Raw genomic sequence first — 14,046 nt, 5'->3', positions numbered from 1 at the left:
CAACACTCCTCCACGTAAACCACAGGCATCCTTGTCACCCACATCTTCGGTGCATGCTACAGCCTGCTACCTACGACGATGAGTGCCATGGGACTGGCACTCGTCTAGGAAGGGGGTAATGTTAACCCCAACATGAAGAAAGCAAAAGGAAGTGGAAAAGACGCAGGGCAAAGGCGGAAAAAAGGTAGCCCGACTGAAGAAAGAAAAGGAGAAAAGGCCAAAAGCGCAAGGGCAACCTTAAAAGTCCAAGGCAAAGGCAAAAGGGAAAAGGCGCATTTTAAAATATAAAGGCGCACCCTGAAATCTTGTAAAAGAGAGCCGGGCTCTCACCCGTGCAATTTGTAAATGTAGATGGGCGGTGGAAAGGAAGCTAGGAAGATAGAAGGACAATGGGAAAAGGGCATGGGCTACGGCCGGCCATGTAAAAAGGGGAAAAGGGAAGGACCGCCCAAAAGGGATTTAGGGTTTTGTATATAAAGTTGAAAAGTGAATGAGAAGCTCATTCTTGTGTGTGGCCAAAAGTAGCTCTCTTCTTGTTCTTCTTCTTCTTGTTCTTGCTTGCTTGAGCTTGTGCTTGAGAGAGGGAGTGTGAGAGTGAGAGGGAGTGAGTGTGTGAGGGTGAGGGACCAAGGAGGAGAAGCTCTCCATCTTCTCCTCTCTTCTTCTCTTGTCTTGCTCGCGGCAATGGAGCTTGGAGCGTGGAGCTCGAGGATGGAGCTTGCTTGAAGCTTGCACTTGGATCGTGGAGCTACCGGAGTGCGCGGGAGAGGAGGTAACTCGAACGGCATTAAGGTAAGCTCACTACACCCGTGGATATGGATGGCACGTCGGCTATGTGAGAGGTAGCCATTAGTGCTCGGCTTGGAACGCTTAAATCAATAAGTGGTCCGTGGGTCTTGGCGGTTGAGTGAAAGCTCCCACATGTTGTCATGAGCCGAAGAGGTGGATTCAATATTTGCCTTTGGTTGAATTTGCCTACAATACTTCTTACCAACAGAGCATTCAAATGACCTCTTTCCAAGCATTGTATGGTCATGACTGCAGAAGTCCCCTAAACTTCTCAGACCCAACCTTAAGGGTTGAAGCTTCAAGGCAGATGTTGGAAGAGATGGATGACCAAATAAAATCAATAAGACATGACATCCAAGCTGCAAGGATAGATAGAATGCATACGTGGATTTGAAGCATCAAGATAGAATCTTCGAAGAAGGAGACATGGTCTTCATTCGCGTACGCCCAAAGAAGAGTTCCCTATCCTTAGGAGATTGCAAGAAGCTAAGTCCAAGGTATTGCGGACCGTACAAGATCCTCAAATGCCTAGGACCTAATGCTTATAGATTGCAACTCCCTGAGAACCTAAAGGTTCACAATGTATTCAATATCAGCCTATTGAAGAAATATGTACCTAATCCTAACCATGTACTTGATGACCAACAAGTTGTAATGCCCAGTCAAGGAGTCCTTGAACTAAGGCCTGACAGGATCTTAGATGTTAGGGAGAGGCAATTAAGATCCAAAACCCTTAGAGAATGCCTCGTCCAGTGGAAAGATTATCCCGAAGAGGATGCCACTTGGGTAGATGAAGGCACTCTCAACCATCAATATCCCCAGTTTATCTTGAGATAAGGACATCTCGATTCCTCTAAGGGGGAGAGAATGTAACAACCCCGAAAAGATAAATAAACCATTCGCATGTGAAACCCTCTTAAGGGTAGGATAATCATAGGGATAATTCCTTTCAATTGAATAAAAGCAAATTTTTTCCCCTCTCCTCCGTGCTGGAGGAAGAGGGGATTAGTAAGTAGGCAAGCCCCGGAGCTTGCCAGGGCAATGATACATGCCCAATGACACGCAAGGGGGGGGGGGGGGGGAATCTTATCCCCTCCCCTATATAATTGAGGGGGGGCCGCATGCTGGAAAAGGACGGACGGGCCAAAGATGGGGATGAGGACGGAATGCTGCCACCGGACACTGTGAGAGGGAGAGGATGAGGCGTTGATTGCCGCCGAGGCCAGGATGGCATCGGCTCTGCTGTCAGTCCATGCCCCCAGCCGTGGAATCACTGCCCGAGTTGCCGTTGGTTTCCTCCTTCCACGTGGCATGGAAGCTTCCTGGGAGGGGAAGCTTCTAAGGGGCCCCTTAAGCCCCTTTCCCCCTTAAGCCCCTTCCCATGGTTGGAAACCCCCCCCCCCCCCCATGTTTAAAGCTTTATATGCCCTTTCCCATGGTTGTTTGAACCACCCCCCATGTCTTAAAATTTTCTTTTAGCCCTTCTCTTGAGGCATCTTGAAACCCCTTTCCTCCAAAATTGCCCTAAGGGTCCTTAGAACCTTACTTATAACCTTTAAGGTTAGTTTTCCCCTTGGAGTTTCCCCCCCTTAGGGTTTTTTCCCCATATAAGTTTACTCCAAATAACCTTTTCTTTTCCCCCCATGTTTTGTTAAAATCCCCCTTAGGCCATAAAAAATACCCCTTGGAACTCTCCCGCACCTTGTTTCTTTTCCCACGCGTAAAAGAAAGAGGAATGTTAAGGGTCGTTTGACACCTCCCTTTCCCACTCAAAAACCCTTGTAAGGGATTCCACACCTTGCAAGTCCTTACAAAGGCCATTAAGCCATCCCCATGGCTTAATGGGTCTTAGTCGTGAAAGATTCTGAAATACCCCTTTTGAATTTCCGACTCCAACAAGGAAGCCTTCCAAAACTACTTTCAACGGACGGTGCAAGGAAGCGACGGTGGAATTCCAAAGAGGAGTTGTAAAGCTGCTTCCACGTCCAAAAAACTACAATTGCGATGCCTCCTAAGAAAGTCCAAGGCGTAGCCGCGGGAGGGTCATCTCCCAGCATCCACGCGGACATCTCACCCCAATCCCAGGTTTTCCTTCCTAAATTTTATTTGATATTATTGTAATTCAATCATGCAAGGCTAATTGTTAGAAATAGGATATATTTTTGTCCTAGATGCTCACAACGGAGGAACTTAGTATCAATACTTTTAAATGAAACATGCAAATTAAAGAAAGCATAAATGCATTTCTAGCAAATAGCTTTATGCATTGAAATGAATTATAAACTAGATTATTGTCCATTAAAATGGTATACTTCATTTAAGCCTAGAAGTATAAACTGCATATCACACTATTAACCCATATCCTCTTCGCAATGAATCATCATGAAAAGTGCAAAGCATGAAATGATTCTTACGATGCATAATTCTAGAAAAATTATCGTTGTCAACTGCATAAACTATCAAGAAAAATGTTACTTGTTTAGCATGAATTTTATTTGTAAGTTATAGGAAGATTAGTTCGAGTTAACCTTATCTATGCTTGATCTTAAATTGACAAGTTAAGGTTGAAAGAGCAATTTATGCGTGGACAACGAGTCATGCGTTTATGAAATGATAACGTAGCTATCTTCTAGAGTTAAACGAATTGGCATAAACCTAAAAACCGTGGAGTGCTCATTTAGAATGGGCTAAATTCCAATAAATTCACTAGGAATTAACACGTAACTTGATCGCTACATGTTGCTTAATTTGAAACTCTTATACCTTAAATACTTGGCCACTTTCGCCGAAATGAGGGGATAGTGCAACATGTTTGGAAGGTAAGCTAGGGTTTGTCCCTAAGAATCTACAAGATGGAACTTGGAAACCCGGAGGTCTAACGATGTTAGCTGAATGTAATTAGGAACAGATTGTTTCGTGACTCCATTCAATGCGACACTTGTGCAACAAGTGTGGAGTCATATAAGTGTGGAGTCATATGACCTTGTGATTGGATCACAAGGGAATGGCCAAATTCTCGCAACGAGGATGGTAGGTCCTTACGCAAGTTATCTTGTTTGTATTATCAATGACTGCAGATAGACAGTAAATCACCTTTTTGTCTTTCGCATTCCATTCTTTCCATGCTTTTAATTCATCCGCAGTCAGAGGGATACCCAGCTCTAGCTCATTTTCTTCACCTGAAACAAACTCATAAAGGCCCTTTCCAATGAGAAAGTTCGTCACACGGAACTTCCATGAAGGGTAGTCATTCTTGTTGAACTTCTCAATAATGGGATTTCCACTGTTCTCAACCATTATCACAAACAAGGATACAACACAGCAAGCTAGTCTTTTGCAGCCTTTCACAACACATGCACAGCAATATACCAAGCAACCTTTTTCACTGATTGCTCAATAGTACATGTAATTTGCAACCTGTTTGCAGATGAACCTTATGTTTGCTTCTTGAAAAACACCTCAAAAATTACATATTCAAAATCTATAACCTGTGTACCCACTTTCAGTCAATACAACCGAAATCATAGCGTACCCTGAAATTGTTGTGTCTGCAACCTTGCGGCTCTAAAACGGGGCCTGAAACTACCTCAGATGCCCAAAATAACTGTAAGTAAGCCCTAAAGAGATGATATACAAAATATACAGTGCTCTACTTGCACACCAAATCTGACAATAATCTACCCTGCTTCCGGTACCTCCACATGCACTATCCAAGAGAAAGAGTGGAAGAATGGGAGAGCTTCTTACCCGTTGCTTGCTTGCTCAAACCTTGCTTATTCTCCTTCATTTCAGCCTTCAAAATCATCCTCTCTCAATGGCGCAGCTCTGATACCATGTCAAGAATCGCGTGGTGGGGGACTTTCTTGAGCTGTTGCGCCAAAACACACACTATATACACAAGAGGAAGCTCACTCAAGAACACAAGAAGAGAGATGGAGGCCAAAAACGTTTTCTTGCTGATTTTTTTCTTCTTCTTCCATACACTATACAATAAACACAAAGTATAGATAAGATACAACATAAAGGAAAGTGACCTTCTAAGTCAAATAATGCATAACCGACTACACTAATCAACTAGTGTTATATCTTTGCCAGTTGTAGGTAGGTGTAACAAACTAAATATAATAAGTGATAAGCCAATGGCTATGTAAGTATCATAATGACCACCAACGTGCTAAGTGTAGACGTGCGGACTCATCTAGCCAGGCGGTCCATCATCAATGTCTGCGCGTGTTGAGCCTGCCATCTCAACAGTAGTCAATGGAAACATCTTCAAGGTAGCAACATCCATCTCCTTCAAGAGGGTATTCATTATTGTAGAGATATTGATCTTCAGGGTAGCCTCTTTGGTAGTAGTCTTTAGGGTAGTAGTTGGGGTACTAGTCCCATCAACTCCTTCTTGTTGGGGACGAGGTATTTCAAGATTTGGTTTGAGCTTATCCTCTCCTTGGTCTTCATCTAACCATAAATCTTTTTCTTCTTTCACATATTTCTTCTTTTCTTGGCTCCTTGGTTCTTCTTTGGTTGGCTTTACTCCATTCTTTAACTCTTGGACTCTTTCGGCTTGCATCTTCTTCAAGTATGGTTTAGCCCTCTCTTTGGCTCCTTCAGATCCAAAGGCAATCTCCCAATCCCACCTTAGCATGATTTTCTCTTGTAGCTCCATCTCAAGGTCTCATACCATTTTCACTTGCCACAACCTAGCTTTGGCTCTCTCTCACACTATGATCAGCTCTGGTAGCCAACCTCCTCCAGATCTTCATCCAGCTCTTCAACCTTCCCTTTGAGATTATGCAACATGTATGTTCCTTTGTGGGTATTCCTTAGCACTTTGATGGTCTTCTTGGTCTGCTCGATTAGTTTGATCCATAGCTCTTTCTTCTTATATGTGATTTTGAGCCAATGGCATAGCTTGTCTTCATCTTCAAAGAAAGTGTCCTTCCACACCCTCAGTTCTCTCCAAGTCATTTTTTGAATGGTATGTCGCGTGTCCCTATCACGCCATGACTCCCTCTCAACTTTGTTGTCACATCAGGTTCTCTTCCAATTTCTAGTAAGTAACATGCCCGAGGGGGGAGGGGGGGAGAGGGGCCCATCGCGACGTGGAGCGTCACACTGTGTCGTGTCGTGTCGTGTCATGTTGTGTCATGTTGGGGTGATTGAGTCACGTTGCATGACATGTTATGGTAGGATCTCCTCTGCGTCCATGAGCCTACTCCCCTCTCGAGCTAGTATGCTCCATGCTAGAGTTGCTATGATACCAAATGTTACATACCTTCACAGTACTTCAAGTTATAACCTGTTATATGAGGCACAAAAAGGCACAACGGAATGATACACAAGATATATCAATAAGAAATCTTTGTATTCATGATATCAAAAGATGCAACATTGATGCACATCTCAGGACTACACCCTCATAACACAACGCATGTGAGGGTTCACCACATTGAGTACAGGGGACCACACGTAAAGTGAAAACCAAGTAGAGCCCAAAGTCAATACTACTCGCTATATATGTGTTTCTGGCTCCAACGTTGTGGTATAGCTACAAAGTCCATAAGGGAGACTTCTTTTGACAACCCAAACGTATACAAATCATATATGTTGCTAATGGACCTGATCAATGCCTCAGCATGGTGGATTGACAAGTCGATGATCCTGGTGCTCTCGGAGAGCTAAAAGTTTGAGAAGTGGGGGACGCCTATCGTCTTATACAATGAGAGAGAGAGAGAGAGAGACCGAACTTACGTCACTCTATGTCGGCAAGAAGTACCGCCAACCACTACCAAGGGGGTTGATTTGCTGGACGGCTCAACAGAAGGGATCAATGATGGTTTGGGGGTGGACAATGGATGAGTGGCGGCCATCGAGCAGCACAGGGAGGGCTTGGGGGTAGCAGGGAGCACAGGGCTTGCACTAGTGGATCCAGGACAGGTTGCTGGCAGTGTCCAGGACCAGGAGCTGTGGTTGACCAGACGTCTCGATCGATAACACGGCGTAGTAGTCGAAGGGCCGCCCCGCAAACCACTCGTTGCTCACATCCGCCAACGACGTCATCAGCAGCCGCCCATGCTGATCATGCGCCACCCTTTTATACTTATTACTTTGATGCAGGTATTTCCTCTTTGGCTTATTAGTACTACTACTAGTGCTATTGAACAGACTCTGCCAATGGTGTGCCGACACGCATGATGCTCCCGCCTCCCCGACCAGGCACAGCTCCTTCATCCTGAGGGGTGAGTGGGCGTCGTACACGTGCCACACGCTCATACGAAACACATTGGTAGCTTGTGCGGCTAACGTGTTGCATGTCGTACTATTCAGTTTCTCACCATGGACAACATACTTGAGAGAGAGGAAGAAAACGATGAAGGGCAGTAGCATTCTAGTGATCTCACACACGGCACACGCAGACACAGACACAAACACACACACTCTCTCTCTCGATGGTTGTCGCCTCGACTACGGTTATATATATACTCTGGGCGAACATACATTTCACTATGGGTACCGCTTTTATGCGGACGTGCCAGTAACTCCGGTTGTGTGTTGGTTGGCTAACTTTTTTAAAGCTAATATGAAATTCCATTGTTTCATCCAAGCAATTCACGGGTGCATGGTTAACCACTCCATAGTGTAGGCTGCAGGGTACACGGTTCAATTCTTGGAGCAATCCTCTAGATTAGATCAATGCCCCTTTTAAGGGGCTTTTAATTTGTGGGCCCCATGGTCACCCAATGACCGGGTGAACCCTGTGAAGAACCGTGAGGCCCTTGCTAATATATATCCACAGCCACTAGCACATACTAGTTTGTCCACCTGCACGACTATAGCAGGTCCGTGTTGTGTGCATAAGCCTCATGGCTTCACAGGAATGTTCACAAGAATGTAATTGATTTATGGCTCTATTTAAAGAGCATCGAATAATGAAATCTGTGAGCAATTTTATCAGTAGCAGTGCCTCTATTTTATCTTTTTCTCTCTTTTTATTTCCTACATGGTATTAGAGGCTGGTCTGACGATGGAGAATCCTGATCCCTTTTCTGCTCCCCATCTCACCCGTGCTCTACTCCAAATCTGTTGCTGCTGGGTGTCTCCTCCTCAAGGCCATGATAATCATTCAGTCACAGCAGAAAATGAACCTGCTTGTGTTTCTTCACTAGCCATTGATCCCGTCACATCAGACAAAGAATGACCTAATGTTGCAGTTATCAACCCTGCTTTTGCATCACCTGCAACGCCCTCGCATAGAGATAACTCATTAAAAAATATGCAAGATCCAACCTTGCTTGTTGCCCATGATGCAACTCTGGAACATGACAGTCTCTTGTCGAAGGCAACCTCTGACCCTCAAAACTTAGGGCAAGTTGCACTATCTTTGGGTCCTACGACCCCTCAAAAATTTTCTTCTTCCACCCCCATAACTATTTTTCTTTCCCGCACCTTCTAGCAGCCTTCAACTCATCCTATTTTTCATGTATCCTCTTCAACCATGGCATCCCTTGCCCCATGTAATTCATCAACAAAGATATCCATTTCCTTGCCATCGGCAACCTCAAGACACGATTCTTTGACACAATTAAGCCCCTTGGCTTCTCCTTGGGCACCTTGTCCATTTCAATCTATCTATCACAATCAATCACCCGCTCATTCTTATTTATCGAATTTCCTCCCTTTTCTTGGTGGTTCGGGACATTTTTGTCCTACCTGTGGGCAATTCACTTTGAAGCTCACCACCCAAACTTCTTCTCCGACATTTGATCTCTCTCCCTTGCAGGGGAAATGTGCAGTGGATCAAGCTCGAGAATCAAATGTGAATGCAACTCGACAACAAGGTGGCTCTTCCCATCGAACGGGTCGACCTCGGTTCAAGATGAAAGGCAAGCTGAAGTCTTTCTATCACCCCAAAGGCAAATTTAGATATGGGATAGCTCATTCATGATGTAAATGAACTATAGAATATAGATTTCCATTATTGTGTTTTTTTGTACTACATTTAATAAGCTTCACTCCATGTGTAAAGACATTAGGCTTACAGTGGAATGTTGTGTGCATAAGCCTCATGGCTTCACACGAATGTTCACATGAATGTAGGTTATTATGGCTCTATTTAAAGAGCATGGAATAATGAAATCTATGAGCAGTTTTATCAATAGCAATACCTCTATTTTATCTTTTTCTCTCTTTCTATTTCCTACAGTCCGATGCCATCTTACATGTGATCAACAATGTGCAGCAACCCATCCTCACCCCCAGATGGAACTTCTTGCAGTCCTCCTTCACCCACAGGGGGGTTTGCCAGCATTGACAAGTGCAATGGCACCCCAATGGTCAAGAACTAATGAGAAACTATCAAAACCATCGCAAAGCGCAACATGAGAAACCATCTTATGAATCTTGCATAAACAGATCTGAGAAGCATTATTTGCATGCACGTGGATGAGCCCATGATTCTATAATCAAGAGGAGGAATTTGCAGCTTGAAAACTTACACTTAACACATACATACATAGAGAGAGAGAGAGAGAGAGAGAGAGAGAGAGAGAGAGAGAGAGAGAGAGAGAGAGAGAGAGAGAGAGAGAGAGAGAGAGAGCACCTTTGAATATTGGCAAGGGAACAAATATAAATCAATATAGATTCCCATGGCAATGCATACAAAAGAAGCCAGGTCTACGGTTTCCCTTTTTTATTTTACAATAGCATTTTATATCATTTTGATCATCATGGCAAGGTAAGATACCTAATATATCCTCTTATCTACATGGACTTCACTTACATCCATAATTTTGGGTTACAATAAAGGAGACATGCATATGCTATAGTATTACACATGATCCTTATAATTGTCATCAAGAGAGGGAGAAAAATAGAGAAAGAATACTAAAACAATATTAAAACCATCAATATATCTCCTTCAAGATACAAAGGTAGAATTGACCAATGTAAATCAATTAGGTACAAAGAATTAGATGCGGTTGTATGAAAAGTCCAAAATGGATCGCTCCATCGCATCTTTAGTTTGCTAGGAAGCTTGCACATTCGAGTCTTGAAGATGAGCACTACTTATATCCGCTCAAACAATTACTTCTTGGAGAGATGATCCACTTGGTACTTCTACATGAACTAGACATTGGACAAAAGATAGAAACTCTGAATCCACTTGATCCAGCTCATCTTTGACAGCGATCCAAAGACATGGAACTATAAATTTCAAAGGTATAATAGCCTCAGTTCCAAACGCAAGCTTGTAAGAAGTCATGCCTATTGCCACCTTGAAGGATGTGCGGTAAGCCCATAATGCCAATAAGAGCTTGATATCCCAAGCTTTCCTACGATAGTCTACCAACTTTGTAAGAATTTTGCACAAGGTCTTGTTTTGTAAGAACATGTTTTTATGAATTACTATGAAGAAGAAAGTCATATGCATGATGCCCTTATTTACAAAGTGACTCCTTCAATCACTCTCCAATTCTACTGGGCAACCATATTAGGTGAATATATCTTTGAATAGGCACTTAGCCACAACCTATGCTGAATTATTCGAAAGTGTATAAGCTTCTACCCACTTGGTACAATATTTTGTTGCAATGAGAATATACATGTTTCTAGTGTAAGATGCCGCAAGTTTGATAGAGCCAACAAAGTCTAGTCCCCATTTTCAAAAGGGTTCCAATGGCAAGATTGGGTGATGGGATAGCCGATCTTGAGAAAGGGACTGACCAAGTCCTTAGCAAGAATCACATTTTTTGACAAACTAGTGGACATCTCTATACATGGTAGACCACTAAAGTCCTACTTTACTGAATTTTTTGAATAGCAACATTAGCTACAAAGTGGCCTCTAGCAATATCATGATGAGCTTCCTCTATTATGGCATCTTTCTTCATAGGGAGAACAACATGATGTAGCACTCTCAACAATGTCCTGTGATAGAGCTGATCAAGACAAATACAAAATGCCAACTCTAGAGAGCTAGTTGTTTGCACAATGGTCCATTGAAATGTGATCTAAGACTTATCCTAAGTCCAAGAAGACCACCATTTCTTCATATCACGACAAGGGAGAGTTGGGTGAGCCAGGTCCGGGACTGCTAGCAATTGTTGCAAACAACAATCAAGCATCAAGAAAGTCATCATCAACTCCTAGAGGAGCTTCTCTAGAATCTAGCCGAGAGATAAAATCGGCAATGACATGCTATGCTCTGGGTCTATGCACCACTTTGAAGTCAATTCATCTAGCCAATCTACCAGTGACATTTTGCTACTTAATCAAGTAGGCAAGAGCAGAGTGGTCCACATGAAAGACAAAGAAATGGTCAAGTAAATAATGTCAAAATTTCTTAACTGAGCAAATCATTCCCATGCATTCTCTTTCTATAATCGAATAGTTTTTCTCAACAGAGAAAAGTCGTCTACTGGCATAGAAAATAGGCTAGAACCATCCATTAGTATCTTGTCGCACGATGACACTACCAATTGCAATATCTAATGCATCCTCAAAGATATGAAGTTGTTTTGTCCAATATGAAGGAACCAAGATTAGGGGCTTACAGAGTAGGATTCGAAGAAATACAAAGCCCAAATCTGTTGCCTCATTCCAAGTGAAGGCCAATTTAGGAATGTGGGCCAAGTGATTCAACAGGACAAATACATGGGCTAAGAGGCATAGGTGTCATCCATGCTAGTAAACTTTCCCCAAAAAGCACATCACCATGGATGGGAAATCTAGAATCACGGCTTGCAGAATGGCAATCATCTTACATAGATTCACACCATTGCTATTGCATGAAAAAAACATGGCCCAAAAGAACACCGCCTTTTACAACAAACACACACTTCATGGGGTAAGCCTGAGACTTACTTCACATCATTTGGTGAAACAAAGCCTAAGATGATGTAAGTGAAGGAGTAGTGTGTCCAAGACACTAAAGTCATCCAAAAATACCCACATGAAGTCAATTAAGTAAGACCCAAAGATTTATTGCATAGCCCATTGAAAAGAAGTTGACGCATCCTTCAAAACAAACCACATGATAAACTAGACTTAATTGTACCAACTAAAGCCATCCAAAAAGAAATATATCTCATGGCCAATGACCTCATCTAGAATGATATCAAGGTAGGGAATGGGAATGGGAATGGGAATGGAATTTGAAAGTAACAGCATTTAGTTTCTTGTAATCTACACATATTCTCAACTTATTGTTATTATTTGGTACAATGACTATCAAAGAATCCATTCTCCCTGATATCCACTAGAGCAATGAATCCGGCTCGAATGAGTTTATCCAACTCTTCCTCCACCAACTTAGGCGTGTGTGGATTCATCCAACTCTTCCTCCACCAACTTAGCCGTGTGTGGATTCATCCGATATCATTGGATGCGGACTGATGCAGAATTCAATTAGAGTGGAATTCAATGCTGAGAAAATCAAAGATCCAATACTTTCCTATCAACATAATCTCATGCGAATGAATTTTTGAATTTGTGTCAAGAGAACAATGAGCTGCTCTTGAAATAAATGAGGTTTGCTAGCCAAGGAAATAGTCATTCAACCTTAAGAGCTTGCAACAACAAAACATAGTAATAAACAACTCCAATAATTAAAAACAAAGTTTCAACAACTTAAGAAACAAATTGAGTTCCCTAGTTGAGAAATCTATCACCAAATATACAAGCCTAACAGCAACAAAATGTAAACTTGAACCTGCAAACAATGAATAATAACAACACAAAGTACCAGAAACCAACAACACTACTCTCTTGATATTGCATGAAATTGAGGAACATAATCGAAAAAATAACAACTATTGGAACTCTGAGAAGAATAAACAATGAAAGAAAGAACACAAGAACTCAAACAATGAAGGAAGTGACAATAAGGCCCATAACACAATACATGAGATATTCATACAAACCACATAAGTGAATGGCTCATGTGATGATCAACAATATCTTCAATATCCCTCTCTCCAAGTGGATGCAATTCGATATAACAAGAATGGAGTAGTGGAATATATATAAGACCTAAGATGAGAGGCAAGATGAACGAGTTAGCCCTAAATGGACTACCCAACAAAGCCTAACACCCATAAAAAGTACGCTCTAACAAGGTAAAGGGATTGTACACTTAAGAGGTAATGCAATGACCAATATCATAGGCACCATGCAACACCTGCCATTCAATCAATATCCATTCATCTGGTGTGATTAATGTTAAAATATTGCAAGCACCATACAACACCCACCATTCAATCAATACCCATTTATCAAGCTTGGTTGGGTACATAATATGCCATATGCTTGCTATCATGATGTAATCTCATAAAATACATACCATGAGCAAGAATATACTAAATTGATTGTGCAATTTTCAAAAAATATGGTATAATAGGTGGTGTTGATGAGAATGTGGTTCTTGCATTCAATACACATACTTCCAAACCTTCAACCTTAACATGTTCACAATGCATTCACCATGCGTGAAATTATGTGCCTATGCACATGCATGCATTCATGTGCGGAAGGGGGGATGTTTGCAAGCACATGTTACACATGGCATTATTTACAATACAAAATAACCATGCAAAGAAGGTTAACTTGATACTAGCTCCTTCACTTGTACCTAGAAAATGATGCACTACTTGATAATGCAATGTGTATTGGAAGTAATGTATTTAGATTTTAGAAGGATGAAACATTTCAAAGTCCAAAGCCCTTACCAAGATTCATTTCCTTGGCAGTGATTATGCTTTAACAACAAGCTTAGACAGGAGCTAAAAAGGGAAACTTCCTATATTTCTACATGAACCTCATGGCAATAACTCTCAAGGCACTCCAAATCTTCAAGATTTCTTCATCTAAGCCTAGTATCGAGTCACCAAAGAGACATTTTCACACAAAATCTACTCTTAAAACACTGATGATTTTGTCCCCTTACCAAATGGCTTCCATATTGCCTTAACTCTCATATACTCCAACAACAAATCCTCATATTTACATTTGCACAAGGGAGCAATAAACCTCCAAAACAAACATCCTCCCTATGCAAACCAAGCTATTTCCCAATGGGACACATGTATATTCCAATCATAACCTCAAAATGTCTAACAATGGTTGCGATGGCATAAGTAGTTTGGATTTATTACTCATAGTAAGCACCCCAAGGTGGCCCTCTCTCTCTTCAAGGTTACAACCTCCCGTGCAATAGAATGTCCTTGTAGCTCTACAAGAAGTTTCTAAGACACCTCTCTA

This window comes from Lygodium microphyllum, chromosome 5 (assembly GCF_053477565.2).
Source record: "Lygodium microphyllum isolate KBCC chromosome 5, Lygodium_microphyllum_v1.1.10, whole genome shotgun sequence".
Taxonomy (NCBI): Eukaryota; Viridiplantae; Streptophyta; class Polypodiopsida; order Schizaeales; family Lygodiaceae; genus Lygodium; species Lygodium microphyllum.
Note: the sequence above shows the minus strand (reverse complement) of the source record.